The sequence below is a fragment of the Phaethon aethereus genome, assembly GCF_964289735.1.
Source record: "Phaethon aethereus genome assembly, chromosome: 1".
Lineage (NCBI taxonomy): Eukaryota > Metazoa > Chordata > Aves > Phaethontiformes > Phaethontidae > Phaethon > Phaethon aethereus.
In genome coordinates this window covers 145389956-145407572 of record NC_138575.1, presented here as the reverse complement: position 1 = coordinate 145407572, position 17617 = coordinate 145389956, and the positions used below count along the sequence as shown (strand labels likewise).

Below are 17617 nucleotides of genomic sequence, written 5' to 3'. Positions count from 1 at the left end.
TTTACAAGATCTGCCTGGATAGCCACTCCCATGCAAGTTGTTCAAATTGGCACCAAAGCAGCAGGTGTTCCAGTTCTTCAGAGATGCCCAATGAGGTGTGCCTCATCTGAGAAGAGTGTCAGTTATAGGCTACTAACGGCCCCGAATGTTTCGGGTAACATGAGGTAAATCAGTATTTCAAGAAAACCTAGTACAGACAAGGCATTTTTAAAACCCAAAGCTAGGAAAATTCAGAGACTCAGACTAAAAACCAGTTTCTTTTTAAAGGAAAAGGTAGGGGCAGAGGGAAGACTACACTGGAAAAGGTCCCAAGAGAAGAAGAAAGGCTATCAACAGAACAATTTGTTCATTGGAAACTTTATCAGAAACTGCTTGCTTACTTCAGATACCTCAGAATACTAAATAAATTTTTCCATTAGTCCAGGTTAAAAGCTTTTTTTAAAATGCATGTAGAGATCTCAGTTCAGGATTTGTAGTAAGACCTATTCTAGTATGTGTAATTTCCTTGGGTGTTATTTAAGACAGTTCTACAGTAAAAGGTTTTTACTTAGTTTCCATTTTTTTGTCTGTTGTAAACATGTTCCAGACCAAGATTATGAGGAAGAAATTAAGCAACGTATTCAGAACTGAAAATAGATGTATATGTGAAGAAATTTGATTTTTCTAAGATAAAAATGTTACGTTTAAGCAAGCCTGACTGAATTTGGTGTGTTTGGTGTAAAATTATCTAATATGTATTCTATAAAACAGTGTATTTATTGAATTCTAAAACCAATTATAGATTACAAACATCTCACTGCCAGACAAACTAACTTCCTATATTGAAAGATGTTGCTTATTCATAGATGCTGGTTTCTCAAAGTCGGTGAAAGAAGAAACTATAAAAATGCTTCATTTGCATTAGAAAGTGTATGACCATAATCGCTTCTGATAGATTTATTTGGTGCCTACATATAGGCCTCTAGTGACAGTATCATCTAGGGCACAACCCAAAACGCCCTTCAGTATTCCACGTGGTATCCAGCAGCCAGCTCCGAGCACAGCTCTCGTTCTGCATCTGCCACATGGATGTTCTGAGCATGCTAATGCTTCTTAAATGCCACTAGCAACTTGCAGTTGGACAACTGAATTGTACTGTTAAGGTCAGTCAACACAGGGATAAGAGCCTGTACCAAAGAAAGAACCAGGTCATCCAAAACTATCAGCTCCAACTAATGCACTATAAAGTTAGTATTAAGTATCCCCTCCTACTCCTCACCTTCCCAAGAAGGGCCAGGGATTCTTCCCTTCTCGCAGTCTGAATCCCACCTGACAACTGACAGGGTCCTTGTACAACTGGGACTGCTCTAGTGAAGTGCACTGCGTGCACTCTAGTGAAGGAACATGTGATGCTAAAAAGACTCTGAAAGCTCCACTGCTTTCTATAATTTCAGCTGGTTACTTCTGCAGATGCACATACTGTAGAGCTGATGAAGAGAGTCAGTTCTGTTATTTCAGGGCAATCAAAATGCACTAACTGTGTGAGATTGAGCTGTTCTAAAATTAATTATAACTTTAACCAGGGAGTTTCTGCATTAACAAGAACTGCTAGAAGTCTGCTAATACAAGATCTTTGTATGGAAGATCTGCAGCAACAGCCCATTACTCTTCTTATACAACTATTCCATTTCAGTGGTCAATTTAACATTTAGAAACTGATCCACATTTTCTTGTGGCTTTAAGTTAAAACCCTTAATACTGGTATCAGTAAGCTAAACTGACAAAAAAGACAGGTTTGGTAAGTAAGATTTTCACTGCAAGTTGCCAAGAAACAGCACAAAAAATAACATGCTTGGAGTTAAGGATAACAGCTGTATAAACTTGTAACTCACTCATGCAAGCAGATGCATGCTGCAGTGTCAGGACTGAATGGCACATTAACTGCGGAATAAGTATATGTAAAGTCCACAATCTGTAAGCTTATTACAAATTTCCACTGCGATTAAGTTTTACCTAAAAGATGGGAAGTGACAATACCTTGAAAACTCCTTGTTTGTAATAATGTAAACAAACTTGTGTAAGATTTGTCTATAAGAGAATTCAAAAAACCTTTAATCCATAACCAGTTTTCATTCCTGACATATACAATCATAACAACTGTCCACAGCTATCCAACACTTATTTGCCTTGACTTTTACAGAGGAGGAAGTGGAAATTTATATCCCACTGGGGTCACCGTTCAAAGGGCAAGCTTCCCATTTTAGTTTGCAGCTCTGCAGATCCTCTTCCAACTGTTTTCCAGCAGTTCTTTATAATAATGGTATAAAACCATTATTATAATTACAATATAGTAATACATTAATAAATACAAGGGAACATGGATACCCCTCATTCCAAAGACAGAAGTTCAGTCTTCTTGCTAGATAGTTTTATTTCTACCAACAGATGAGTTGCACTTGGCAGTTAACTTGATTCTAAGCAACAGTGAAGACAGTGGGGATTTTAAAATGGGGTGCCTTTTTCCCCTTTTTCTCTCAACTGAAAGAGCTGATGCTATGATGGAGTCGTTCAACAACAGGATGTATTTCTGAATTAAAAATGAAGGGGGTGCTTGTTCACAGATATTTGAAGACTGTATACTCAAGTCAAGTCTAGATCTACATCTGCACATAGAGACTACCACCCAGAAGTACTGAACCCCAAAAAGGGGTTGAATATGTAGATTCAAATGCAAGCGAGTGAAACCTCACTTAAAAAGGACTGGCTGGAAAAGGAAACAAGGTAAATACGAATGTAATATTTTTAAAACAGCTTACTGATTAAGACACAAGTACATTGAACTGATTTGGTATTTGCATTGTTTTGACATGGCTACAGAAAATTATATTTTCATTCAGAAATGCCAGTGCTTTCTAGTACCTGACAGACACCAACATCTGTTACGCATATTTCTCCGGAAAAAACATTTAGAACATATTTACAGAGTTAGCGTTCAGCTTTTGCTGTATTATTTGACTTAAATTTCCATAAGGATGTCCATATTAGAAAAACATCAATGGAATACATACAACAGGTCAAGATAGTAGGACCCCAAAAAATTCTACGTCACATGTATGCCCAACTTCACATTAAGGTTTTACTAAGAAGTAGTACACCACAATCCCAAACAAAAAATGTCATTAAATACTGAAATTGCTATAAAGAGATTTTACCTATCAAATAGGTAAAAGTTTGATTCAAATCCTTAGTAATTTTAACTAGGTAATTAAAAAAAAGGAATGTTGCAATACTTTTCACATGTGCAGTGCAGAAGTTAATCTATTTCTTCAATAGACAGGGTCTTCTATTCTTATATATCAGACTTTATGCTAATGTTACCTGACTAAAACAAAGTGCATAATAAGCTAAGAGGATTTTATGCAGAGGTATGCTATGCAGCCTTTTAAATACTAACATCTCTGCAACCACCCACGTACAATGCTTATAAACCATCCAACAACAAAAGCAGATACTGCATCAAGTTCCTTGATATACAATAGAAAATGGAAGTCAACACTGAGACCCAAATGCTGTTTAGCACATGAACTCGCAAGTTCTAAGCTTATGCTACACTTTTTTTAATGAAAAGTCTCTCTTTTATTAAGTTCGGTAAGTTCTTACAGAATACAAGGTGTCCTACAGTCTATCAAAGTTACATTCACAATTACCATTTAATTAAAAGGTTATCAGTTAGCAGGCTCAAAAGGAGTACCTAACCAGCCTTCCCATCTCTGTTTTTATAGCTGTCAGTTTAAGTCTGACCAATGAAGTCACAGGAATATTTTTGTTTAACTTACCATCTATTTGATTGCGCAGTGAAACTCAACATTTCCCTCTACATAAGCAAATGACACGATCAGTAATTTTATGGTATTTAAATCTTTTATCTGGTGTTCTCAAGATTTATGCTACTATTGTCTAGAAAAGGGTTCAGTCTCATTTGGAAGGAAGAGACATTATAAAAATGTGTTCCAAGACCTCAAATATTCCAGCATGTTAAAGTGCCTTCAAAAATCTGCTTCTGGATAGGTAAAGTAAGCTTAGTACCAGAACTTCCCTCAGGACAACCCAGAGAAACATCTCTTCTGTAACACCAGCTCTCTTGACCTTGTGGTAGACATTTAGATTTCCAACTATCTAAGTTAAGGAAGTGACCTTTTTTTCCTTATTCTCTGTATACTCTTCATTAGCCTCTTTCTAGCCAAATTAAAAGGAAAGAATTATTACTGCAAGACTTCACTGACTGTACAACTTCCCATTCAGCTTGATATGCTTAACAGTATTTTTTCCTCTGTGAAAGATGATCCTTTGACAACTGAAAGCTTTCAAAATTAAGAGTTTTTTTTGCCAAGCTAGATTTCTCCAAAATCTAGGTATTACCCTGAAAATAGCTTGAAAAGAATAGTTTAATCTGAAAGCCTAATAATAAAGTTTCACAGCACAGCATAAGGCAAGCTACACCACTGGACACCTGCATCTTCCCCCTCCTCCCGCCAATAGAGTTTACTGATCTTTGTGTCAGTACTAGTGACGGTGCATCAGATTGCTTCAGGTCACCAAGACAGCTAACATACAAAGTTAAAAAAAGCTATTTGTCCCCATCCAGTCTCACACAGTTGATTACACTTAGAAGCAACATGGTTCTGATACTAACATAAGGAAGATTAGAGGAATGCTGTGGCAGTGTCAGTTGAAATAAGCTTACATTAGGCTCAAACCCATGCTAAGATCATGATTCATTTTGCCTTAGACAAAGTTAAGACAGATGTGAATGATCAAGCTCAGAGAGACACCTACAGAGAATGAACCTATGCTAAAAACAGGTGTCAGGGTATCTATGCAATGTCTTTCCTCTGGCAACAAAAGTTTTGGTGCAAGTTGCTTCTTCCTATCCCGAACTTCAGTTTGCTATCCTTAAGTCACTGTCTGGCAGCTGGCTTTGGATGTGCTATAGAGACAAATTTTATCACACACTCTCCTCTTTGCTTTCCACAGTAAGAGATAAACATCTATTAATTTTAACCCTGATGCAGTTTTAGACTAGCTTACTTTTGGTGTTAGCCTTAATTCAGATCAGTTCTCTGATCCAGGCTGGTCTGCAGTCACTTAGAATTTGTGCTACAACAAGGGGAAGGAAATGGAAAAATTAATACACTTTTCCATAAAATTCTGCCCATATACCATTAGAAGAAAAAAGTACTTTGAACAACACTGTTTCTGATTTTATACATGCTGCTCACCTGAGTGAATACTAGAGAACAGGGTTCAGTAACCCTCCCAATGCAGTCTGTGTTCCAGTTAGCAATTCCATGTCCACCTTCAAATTCTGAACAAATATGTTGGAGTCTCCTGCCTGTGTGCCAGGTTGTGCACTCATCTCAGTTTTACACAGATTGACTGCTATTATCTCACTTATGCTTGTTCTTGGCAGTTTACTCTCAAGACTATTTCTGTACAAAATTTTATGGTTATTTGGTGTTGTAATTCAACACAAATGATAATCCTCAATGCTAAACCAACTTTACTTTGTGACTGAGCCATACACTGCTCTGTCCCATTTTGGCAGAATTAATCTGCCCTGAGTTTCTGGGATTGACATGTTCTAGCAAGTAGCAATTCCATAAGCAAATCAAAAGAGATTCAGTGAGGTTTAGAGCGGTCAGGAGTCCAGGATCCTTCTTCATGTTACAACAGTAAAAATGGAGTTTAAGGAAGACCCTAAACTTGCACTATAACTTGCAGAAGTACTCAGAGAAATATGATGGACTTATAACTAGAGTTCCATGGCATAAAAATATATTCAATTTATTTGCTATAAGCATATAAAACCAGCTCTAAGATTGGAAACCTTTTGTATATTTGGTTTAACTATGTCAAGCTCATTGTGTTCAGAAGTTCATAGTGCAGACACTGTTACTGTAAGTTGGGATGAAACAAATGGTGAATATAACCGATTTGTTTCCTCTTCCGTCCACAGACAACCTGGGTTGGGCAAAAACCCTTCCTGATTTGGCAGCTGGTGGCCAAACTACAAATAGAAAGCTCAGAAGAGTTAGTTTATTTGCATGGTGCCTTTTTTTTTTTTTTAATCAGTGTAAAATTCTACTGTACCTTTAGTGCAGTAACTCAGTAGTAATGTGGTCCATGTTGAGAGCAAACATCAACTTCAAGAGCAAAAATCAATCCTTCTAGAGTATCCCTGGCTACGAAGGGGCAGGGATAAGCATCTACATTCATTTCACAATTTAATGTTGGAAAATTCAGCTTTATTAACAAACTAGAATTTAGGTCTATTTTGTCACTGAAATACTGTTTGTATGGTAAACTCTGATTTTGAGGTAAAAAAAGATTTTATTAGTTGCTTGCTACCTGAAGCTAATTTCTCCCCTTTTTTTAAGTCTCAGGACAGCAGGGTAAGAAGCATTTCAGCTAGCTCCTCTCAATTGCATGATAGCTAGGGAAAGAAGCACTCCACCCAGTTCGAGTGAAATTGCTGTGGTAAGGGCCATCACTGGATAGCCTTGAAAGTCTTAGTAAAGCTTAAAGAATTCTTTCAAAAACTTTTGATAGTGGCACAATTATCAGTAACCATTTTCCCCTTTAATTTAATCAAGCCGTATTTAAATGGCCAAAATGAGCCTCGAGAATTCCACGCAGTGGAAAGTGGCTTTCTATGTTCAAGCCTCAGTATTTCAGCAGGGCATGCAAACTTTACACCATCTACACAAACCTATTTGGGATAGTGTCTTAACTCTCATGGTGGATGACACAGTAGCTAGTGGCATCCAGGAAAAGCTTCCGCCCAAAACTATGAAATACATTCCATACACACCACCTTGCACATTAAAAGTAAAAACATATTTCAACTAAAAGCATTTGTAAATGGTCACCACAGACAAGTCATATTACACGTACACATACGAAAGCAGCATGCAATAAACAAGCAAGCACAAGAAAACTTTCAAATGGTCAAAAGCTCATTTTCAGAACTTCAGTGAAGACAGAACTCTCCATCTGAGATACATCAGTGTCACTTTTCTGCATGATACCTAACCATTATAGCATACACTTTCCAATCTCCTCATTTTCAGTAATATATATATGCTGTGCTAACAGATTTTTTTACTCTGTCATTTTGGAAATACCAGGACACTCCTGATTTGCAGTTTGGTATAGCTGACCTAGACAAACCATGCAGTTCTGCTGGGAACTGAAGTACGCTATTGCAAATGCATTATTGCTGTACAAACACCTCCAAACACGGCTGCGTATGTTTAATTTTTTTTTTTTTTTTGGTACGGTCACATAGAGCTTCAGCGTCAAAAAAAGTTCCAGTTATGCAGTTAGATAGCATTTAATGATTTATTCATAAGTGCCTGCGGTGGAGATGGAATGGAAAAAGGGAGTTACTCCCCCCACCAAGCTATGAGCACAAGAGACCTTTGCATATCACATGCATGTCCACCAGTAACTTGCTTTGTTGACAAAACTTGTTCCAAAGGCTTTAGAGCTAGGGTTGTCTAACAGTTTGCTGTTGTTGACCAGTGGAAATACTTTTTGTCTCTTCTACCTGCCCTGCTAATTTACAAAAGGAGAAAGGCACAGATTATAAAATGAAAAAAGCAAGATTCTTCAGGAAAAAAAATCTACCCTGTGAAAGGCAACTTCTACGTTTTGTGGTAAGACAGAAGTGGTGCAAAAATATTAGTCACTGGCTGTGAGCTGTTGTCAAACAGCCTCCATTTTAGGAATTTTAGAAATTATGTCAAATCATGTATCCCAATCACTAATATATCCAGTTTGTCATATAGTTGCAGCTTTCTCAGAAAATACTCCAGTTGTGGGTTAAATCAGTACTCCTATTCTTTACCAGTATATTCTGTTGCCCCAACTGCTTTCAGGAGACAAGTTTGCAAGATGCTTTTAGTACATGATCATATTGATTGCAGAACGCCAGTGGACCACACTGGGACTCACTACCTACAAAGGAGTCATGAATGCCTAAACATCATTTTAATGGGGAAAAACTGACAGTCAGTTACACCTGAGGCAATTCTAACATTTGTCTATGGAAAACAGTCCTTGTCAGGACAGGTCATCAGTTCAACATCAAAAGTAGCAAACAGGGCTAAGACAGACATCCACCTAATTCTTAAACTCTGCAATAGCTTCTCATCCTTCCATGTTTACAACAAGTTTCAATCACTCAATGCAACTGAGCTTAGGAAAACGCCACTCAAACAAGAAAAATATCAACAAGATCTGCCTTGTTACCAAGCTGCAGAGTCAGTAGTTGGAACAAGTATTCTGTCAACTTCTTGTCTGGCAATGCCCTAACAAATTGTGATTTGGACAATTGCAAAAACAATCTGATATCCCTCTGATCCCGTAGAAGTTGAAGGATATTTTATATGAAGATGTGACAAACTGTTTCAGGCTTTCTAGCATACAAAGTACTACCATCAACAGTCATAGAACATCTACTATTAGTGGTTATAAAGGTATGGGAAGTGTGTTAAAATGGAGAAAAGGCTAATGAAACTTTTATTCCAAGGGAAAAATAAAGAAATCAGAACTCTTCAATGTCTGAATTGTTGGGTCAAAAAAACTTAGCTGCAGAGGCAACTGACATCTAGACTCCTAAATCATGCAGGAAAGTAAACTACACCATATTGGCTTTTATAGAGAAACAGTACACATTCGCATAAATTTATTACCAGCCATGAGCAGGTAAAGAAGCTGCTACCACAAGGCAGCAAATAAATTTTAAGTTCGAACCTGCAGCCTCCACTGCAGAAGTGGTAAAAAACTACCAGTTTGCTTACAGCTTCCTTTAAGAGGCTAGAGCTTAAGACCTGGCAATCCATTAGCAAGGGACCATTTATGGAAAACCTCTCATCTTAACTAGCCAGTCTCGAAAGTTAGCTTACATATTTTCATTCTATCTTAAACATTGGCATCTGCTCCAGAAAATTAGCATTATATCAGCAAACTAGCATTAAGTGTAACTATTATCTGCAGTCGGGATGAGATTTCTATTCCCCCCTCTCCTGCCTACTGCCCCAGCAAATACTTGCGTTTTGTTCTTTAAAAAAAGTCTTTTTGCCCCGATGCAAAACTGTTATATAAAACTGGATATTGGGTCCTCCCTCTGGTGTTAAAAGGTCTGCAAATTACGTTAAGTTAGAAAATTGATACTAATAGGAAAGCTGGCTTGCCAGAGACCTCTAATTGTTACACAACCTACTTCTATGGCTATGGTTGTAAAACCAAATGCGTCACTTAAACTTTCCCTCAGAGAGGGGAAAGTTATCTTCATGACTGGAGGTATCAGTGCACTACAGCACAACCACATACCAGCACACATTAGCACCTACAAGCTCTGCATTTGTTGCTGTCTTGAACATGCCACAAGCATTTATGAAGCATTTTGGGAACACAGAAGCGCAAAAGTGATCAAGAGGCACTAGTGTCTACACTTACTTCACTCAGAAGGAAAGCCAATCTTTGTGAGGCACTGCAGAAGTCGAAGAAATAGTTCTCATACAGCTGACATAAATAGCCTGCGTAAGCAGCATTTAGTATCATTAACAGGTGGTAATGGAACTAGTAGTTCTCCCATTTCCACACTGAAGCTATGCATATAACTACAGGAATCACCAAGTAGTAACAGCAAAGGTATGATGCAGTTAAGGTATCAGAAAATACACCAACACTTAGTTCTGGCACTGACACTCAGAGGATTAATTCAAGATTTAGACCAACTGGTTTTGTTTGGGTTTTTTGGGTTTTTTTTTTTTTGTTTTGTTTTTAAATGATCACATTCAGCACAAATTTATTTGACTTTAAGAAAATCTAGTTTTAAAGTTAGAACTTAACTGTTTTACAATATGGTATGGCCTCTAAGTAGCAAAAAATACCTATTTTCCTAGTTTAGCTATCACCGAGTTACATGGGTATAAGCGTGTCACTGTACACAGATGTATTTTAGTCTGTCATCATTTTGTTTCCAACTTCAGACATATTTTCTTCACATAGCCTGGGTAATGATGCTGCTTCTATTCCAGCTCTGACAGGTAGGGATGTCACCAGCTGTTGGCTAAAACACTCTGCTCAGCTATCAGCAGGTAATAAGCCTTTCAGTTCACATCTTTTAAGTTGCCAGTACATTTGACATGGTGATAGTTTCTTCTCCCTCCAAAGTTTCCAAGAAATTGATGAGCAAGGTGGACACAGTGCCTCTTCAAGTGCTGCATTTCCAGTTCACTATATTCTGTAGGTGTTAAATTACCTAAGAAAGGTCTTTCTTATAACCAGTGTCAGCAGACGATACACTGAAGTTCTGTTGAGTTTTATGCAGTTATATATTCAAAAGTTCAGTCCCCCAAAGTAATAGAGACTATTTCAACAGCAGTATATTGTTTTATCTTCCTTTTGAGAAACTGATCTTTCTAGAAAGCCCTATTTTGCTCAGTTCAACTAATTTTCTTTAATAAATGCAACCACTGAGAAACATCCTGTTACACCACTTTCCAGAGCCACCCACCTCACTACTGGTCGTCTATTTAAAGATTTTGATGAAACTTCATTTGCTACACTCCAATGACCACACCTTCCAAAGCACAGGGGATTACCTACACAGATTACTTACATGGCACTGCCTTGGAATTCCCAGAACCTGTGGGAGACCCAGTCCCTCCAACCCACCTCAGAGCAGATGTTGAACCACATGTTATCTCACCATCCACCACCATTACTCAGTTTTTATTTTAAGAGGCTAGCTGTAAAAGCACTAAACCTCTTAAAGGAGATTCTCTTAAGGAGAATCTGCCATTTGTTTAACAAGTTATAGAAACTGCATGGACATGAGAGTGTAGTATAAGTATAGAAAAAAAGATTGGCTTCCATTTCTGCTTGATTTTAGGATTCTAATTTTACATCATATTCATGAACTGTTCTGTCTGAAAGCCAGTATTACATTGATATAGGAGGTTGTAAACTCCAATGGCAATGAAGCTTAGCAACTGAAATGAGAAAAAACTTTCAAGTTATTCTACAAAAGCCTTAAGCAGTCGAATTTCAACATGATATTCCTTCAGTGATTATGTAGATGATAAATAGCTATTCTTTGAAATGCACGTAACCCATGTGGACATCTTGAAATTAACATTAACATGAACAGTCAGGTAAAGAATGTCCATCATCTTCTATACCAAGAGTTATCAGCACTCATATTTTGGTTTTTTTAGGTATCTTCAAAAAAGGTCTCCTTAAGATCATGACATTGAAGTGCAGTACCATTTCAAAAAGGAACCTTGGATAAAATACTTTATATGAAACTGAGGAAACAGAGACATCAGATTTTAGTTTTATACTCCTATTAAGTCTGTTTTGCCCACAGATTTTTGTCCGTAATATAGCATGTGGTTTAACATACATTATTCTACAATTGCCATTTACCCAAAAAGTGCAAGTCTGCCTAAAAATGAAAAATTTTTGTTCATTGTCTGCATTGTAAGTTTATAGCTGGCAGTATGCTAAAACAGAAAAAAACCTACAGATTATACAAGCAGTTTTTTAAAATACTTAGTTGCTTGTAGATATGCATTACCATACTACATTGAAATGTTTTCTACCTCAACATAAAAAAGCCTCGTAAAAGTGCAAGTGATCCAACCTTCATTCGATGAAAGACAGATCAAGTTAAGGGGCACCACACAAGGCAATAATCTGTTTGTTTACAACAGGATGCCATGACTAGACTAAACTTGCTTCATGCTCAGAGGTGCCTAAATATTAAGTGATACTGCTACTTTTCAGTAATTAAGATAGTATTTTCTTTTCCTGCTGTCTCTAGTCAACAAATTTCCTTCTCTGACTCCAGTTCAGCACAAAAGATAAAGTCATAAAATCCTTTCATTCAGAAATTTATGCTGAATGGCATAAAACGCAGGGTCAGCACTTGCATTCTGCTTTGCACAAAGGAATAAACACTGCTTATATAGCTCAGCTGAAACAAACTGGAAATAATAATAAAGAAGACAGAAAGCTAACACATTTTTAGGGTCACAGGGCTCTATAGTCCTCTCTTGAAGGTCATCTGAAAGGTACGCTAGTGCACTGAATTAAAAATTAAGTAGCAGGCTATATTAAGAATGATTTTAAAAGCCAGAAATCCTAAGATAATATAATTTTTATTCAAGCTAAACTTTCCTTAATTAAAAAAGCAGTCACACATACCACCACCGGTATACCTTTAGTACATGAATTAGAAGTGAGGGTGAGGTAAGGACAAAGTGAATGCTTTCACATACCACCAAAAGCCTCAGTTTAAGTGTGTTCGAGGAAATAGCAACTTTCAGTTTCTCCAATAAAACAGCTGTATGCTTCCCCCTGGCAAAGATAATACCTTTGAACATTTACTGTGTAAGTAGTTTTCCTAGTAATGATACATTTCAAATGTTTCTATTCTTATTTATGAGCTCACTTTAAAATGGTGGATTTAACTCACTCCTATGAAACAGTGGAGGCACATGCGCGAACCATGTAGCAACAACTGATCTCATCCAAACACGAAGTCCAAAATAAACATAATCTAAAGGAATTCAGGATCATCGTGTAAGTACGAAAGTACCTTTTAACATATTACAGTTGAGTTAGTGAAGTTACAGCCTACTTCAGTGTATTTTATATCCCCAATTTCAGTAGAAGATAAATTAAAACTCCTGGGGAAATACATACAGATTATGATTCTACAGATTAAGGAAAACCATCTTTAAAAATCTAATAGCATTTCGTACACCAACTTTCCACTGCATATGCCTCTGTGCAAACATCATACTATACCTATGCTACATGCTTCAGTAAACTCTCTTGTTGTTTGCAGAAAACTACCTGCATAGTCTTCTGAAACACAGAAAAACCATCATACATGGAACAGACTATCGAAATCCTACTAGCCAAGGAAGAACTTGCATGCATTTCCTGCAATTTGCGTGGTTGTGAAGGTACAACTGGCAACAATAACTTAACTGTTTAAGAACTGAAAGACAAACCTGGACCTGCTGGAAAGCTTTCAGTCTCTTCTTGAATCTAGAAGGTAAAACAAAATCACATCCTCGAGCTAGCAGTGCCAACTCCTTTCTTAGATCAGGATCTTGCCGCAAAGAAATCTCCTTTATCCTCATGCTTTCGGATTTCATATAATGTCTCTGTGTGCCAGTCCAGGCACTTGAGTCCCAGTAAATAGCAGAGCTGTTGTATTATCACACAGTGCCACTTAAAGTAGCAGCTGCGCCCGAGTTCTGTGATATTATAAGGGAGTCAGCTCAACTTCGCCCGCTCCATACATTAAAGGGAACTTGGCTGGAATCGCAAAAACAGATTGGAAAGTCACTTTGGAGGCCTGCCCTTTCATACATGCATTCCAAAGTCTAAATGGGGCAGTATGGAAAAAAACAAACCTGTTTGGAGGAGCATCTATAAAAGTAGCTTCCATTTTTAAAAAAGCAAGCCTTACAGGAATGCAGAGAGGCCAGCCGTGGTCATTTCATAGCTTCCTCCTCCTCCCATCCCCCTCAGCTTTTCCTTCTGTCACAAAACACTCACTGTCTAGCTTCAATGAAGTACCTCACCGAAGGATAAGACTTATTACACAGCAATTAAATTCTTTTTAAACTCTTCAGTCCTTTAGAAGGAACCCTATTACACTGGGAAAATGAAGGCAACAACAGAAAAAGCTGCAGACAGACTTTCAGAATGGCTGATGTGGTTTCATGAAATAGATTTTTTTTTTTTGTTACATTCATCTGGATTTAAGTTACTGTATCATAAGAGTCTAATCATTCAAATGTAAGGTAGAAAGAAGTAGCAGAAATGAGGCAAGTGTTACCACAAGGAAATGCTGCTTTAAATCATGTTTTACAGAAAAACTACATTGGAAATAACGATGATTTAACAGAATCTGAAAAAAGTTGACAGGATACACTTTTTTGGCTTAAATAGGAGTTTCATAAACATTAACATCCACATACTAGATTGCATACCTGTCACATTTCAGTAGCACTGAAGTTAGAGTCTGCTACCACTCTATTTTCAGTTTATTGAATCTCAAATACAATTTACCGGGGGTGGAAGGGAGGAGGCCATGTTTTAGTCCACAGCAATCATCTTCCCAGAAACAGAAATCTGATAAGCTTTTGTGGAAATTGAAGTGGCCTTCTGTCCTTCCTCCTTTACATTTTTAGGTACATTAATTGATAACTGGTGAAGTTTTCACATTTTAAATGGGTATACCTTTTCCATAGCAATCTTTAGGAAATGCCATATTTTGATGGATTTTTTTTTTTTTCCCCAAATATCACCATTACAGTTATGGGTATGGCAATTCTTGCTATTCCAGTGCAAGCTGTGAACACTCTTAGCACCCCCAAATTCTCTCAGATATTGGTATGTTGCCTGTTTATTATCTGTACCTTGTCAGGCACAAGTTTAGTTACTAACAGCATAAAAGGAAAGAGCTGACCAATCTGACTCTGTTTTCATCCCTCATGCTTTAAGTAAAGTCACTTTCTTGATTACATAAAGATTGACACAGCCCAAGAAACAACAAAACAACTCTTTCACCACTAAGTTCTAGGGTTCTTTTACTGGACTGCGCTATTTTACTCCCGTGCTGTGTCATCTATAATCTTTAGCCCTATTCATCCATTCATAGGCATTCTGTCATGTAACAGTATATTAAAACCCTACAGTAAATCTCCTTGTGAGATTAAGAAGAAAAAGAAGCTATGAAAAAGTACTAGTGAAATATGATTTGTCTTAATTGGGTCCTTTTTAGTTTATCATACACTGTTAGAAAGTAAATGATGACAAAAAGCTTGTTTTCTTGTTTTTAATTTAGTGTCCAGTTTTCCCCACCTGCTTCTTTACTGAAACTCGTTATGAAGATATTTATTTCTTTCGGAAGTGGGAGAACAAGAAAGGAATTGACAAGGCAAGAGTCAGACATGTTGTGGTTGGCATGACCAGACTATCAAACTGCATCGAGCAAAACTGGCTGTCACTCACTGTCTTTTAGGAAGATCAAATCAACTAACCTTGAGCCACAGGGAAGCCAGCGGGGAGCTGGGCGCGCAGCACATAACAGCAGCATGCCTGGAACTTGAGACGAAAGACTGAGGTGTTAAGAGTAGGAGAAGAATCCTACTCTGGCAACAGATACCTGTTCCAGGCCAAGATGTTTGGGAAAGGTCAGGAAGGTTGTATTGCAAGGCAGATTGCATTTCAGGTTAGGCAAAATAGGCCTTAAAGTAAGGAAAAGTATCTCCTCACCTAAATTGCTTTCTATTTTCACCCCTTTTCACCAGGTGATGCAGTCCCATCCACTGCTACGTTCATGGTCTTGTTTGGGGTGGCTTGTAGTACGCCATTAAGATGACTGACTGCCACATGAAGAGCTAACCCAAAAGACTGGAGTTCCCGTTCACCTGAACCTGCTGAAGGAGCCTCAGTAAGAAATCAGCGTTCTGAACTCCATTTTGGAAAGTGTTTCAGATTTCCCTCCTGTCTTCAAATGGAGCTCAGAGTCCATCACCACCTAACCAGCATATTAAGTTCAGTATTTTGAATATTCTGTATTTTGTCATCATAATATCACTTCACTGCCCGAGGTAGACATTAAGTCAATCCCATTGCTAGCCTAATACTGTTTTAGCACTATAGTCACTAATCTGGTTTCAAACCTAATGGTCATTTACATACCTGTATGCAGTATAGTTGTCAAAAGTTCACTGGTTGCAATATATGAAGAATCTACATGCAACTGCGCATTTACAGTTGCAGTACATTGTAAGTACACTAGCAGCTATTAATCACCTCCTTTTCACCACCTGAATAGAAAAGGGTTTTGTATTGCCCATATTTAAGGAGATATAAACATCTCTAAAAGTGGTCAAGAAGCCCTTAAGAACTTAAGAACTGTTTTAACCTTTTAAGTCATGAATTAGCCACAGGGGAAAGGGAAAGTCAGCTTCTATCCAGACTGAATTAGGAGTGTTCAGGTATAGGGTTACATTTATTCTAAATCTGAATTCTCTCCAGTGAAAGCTATGGCAAAATCCTTTCCTGGGTGAAGGGCTGGATGCCAGCCATGAAGCTGTTCAAGTACCCTGGCAGCTTATTATTAGCTAGATAAACAGAGGGGAAGATGCATGCTCAGAGCTTCCTTCCAAAGCTAAAGATACACACTATGAATGGATCTGATTCAAGGGACCGTGGCTAAAGAGTTTACCACTTTAACAGAGACCTGAACGTACACAAAAGCAATGTAATATTTATGTGGCTTTAACACAGAAGTATTCAAGTGAGACAAAAATTTAAGATCACTACTATTTTGTGTAGTATGGAAGAAATAGAAACCTGGAGAATACCTCAAAAACCTTAAGCATTTGCCTACAAAAATGCAATTTCTTGTCAGAAGCATATAGTGACAGTAGATTGAAAGTCTTCAGAGATTATGGGGAACTGACCTCAAGTCTTTGAAAAAAAAAGCATCCAAGCATTACAGGAACCTTCCAAGATAACTAAGGCAAGGTAGCATCTTTATCAATATAGAAAAAACATGAAACAGCATGTCTAACTTAGTACTAAAGATACATTTAAAGTAGAAAAAGGCATTATAAGTACAAGCAAATAGTTCAGGAAGATATTAAAAAAAAATGCAGCTAACGATGCTAAGTAAAACAGCTGCTATGAGGCCAGAAAGGCAAGGAAGAAATTATGTAAATATATTAGAAGACAGACCAATACTAGAAAGCAGACAATTCTTTGCTAGACTAGGAAAACAAGCAAACAATGAAAAAAGCCCTGAAATGCTGGGTTCTTTTTTTTTCCCCCCCTCAGTCTTCGCAGGAGTTTCTGACTAGACTATCACCATGATTTAATACTATCAAGAGTTATTTCTAGAGCAAATAGTCCATACCTGGCCTTTGATCTACTGAAATATGCTGGAACTACATATGTCCCATTATTTGCATAATTATTAGACATTTGATTGATAATTATTTGGTTCCCCACTCAGACCAAAGCTCCACAGTCAAACTGAACTTCTAAAAAATCTAACCCAATTTCTGCAAAACGTATTGCATAATAGTAGATGCAAACATCACACTCAGTAAACATAATGCTGAGTAGATGCATTATTTACACTAGACTGCAGACCTTTAATCCTGCAGACCAAGGGTAGCCTGTGGATCATTTTTGTAACAGCATTTCTCAAGGTATCGAGTGAAAACTGAGGGGAAAGATTAGAAGGCAATGTTCATCTCAGTCAGATTTGATTTTGTGACCTACAAAATGAGAAAACACAACTTAGGCAGGCTTGGTAACATCTGCAGTACCTTTCTGCTTAACACTAACATCCATTGTTGACATTGTCTAAATAAATGAATGAAGAATGATAGAGCTTCTCTTTGGAAAGAATTCTAAAACTCCTGCTGAAGTCTGCAAAAAGGCCCTTGCAGGGGAAAAACTCTTTACAGCAATGGAGTACAGTCTTAGTTGTCCAAGCGTGTTATTTTACATTATTATGAGCAATAAA

At 37.5% G+C, this 17617-nt stretch overlaps 1 protein-coding gene across 1 annotated transcript in view; it reads right to left on the bottom strand.

Annotated features, from left to right (window-relative positions):
• The window catches only part of PPP2R3B (protein phosphatase 2 regulatory subunit B''beta), a gene marked incomplete at its 5' end in the record, with an annotated part of 50415 nt that overhangs the window by 22853 nt on the left and 9945 nt on the right, over positions 1 to 17617 (bottom strand). The gene's annotated exons all lie outside the window — the stretch shown is intronic.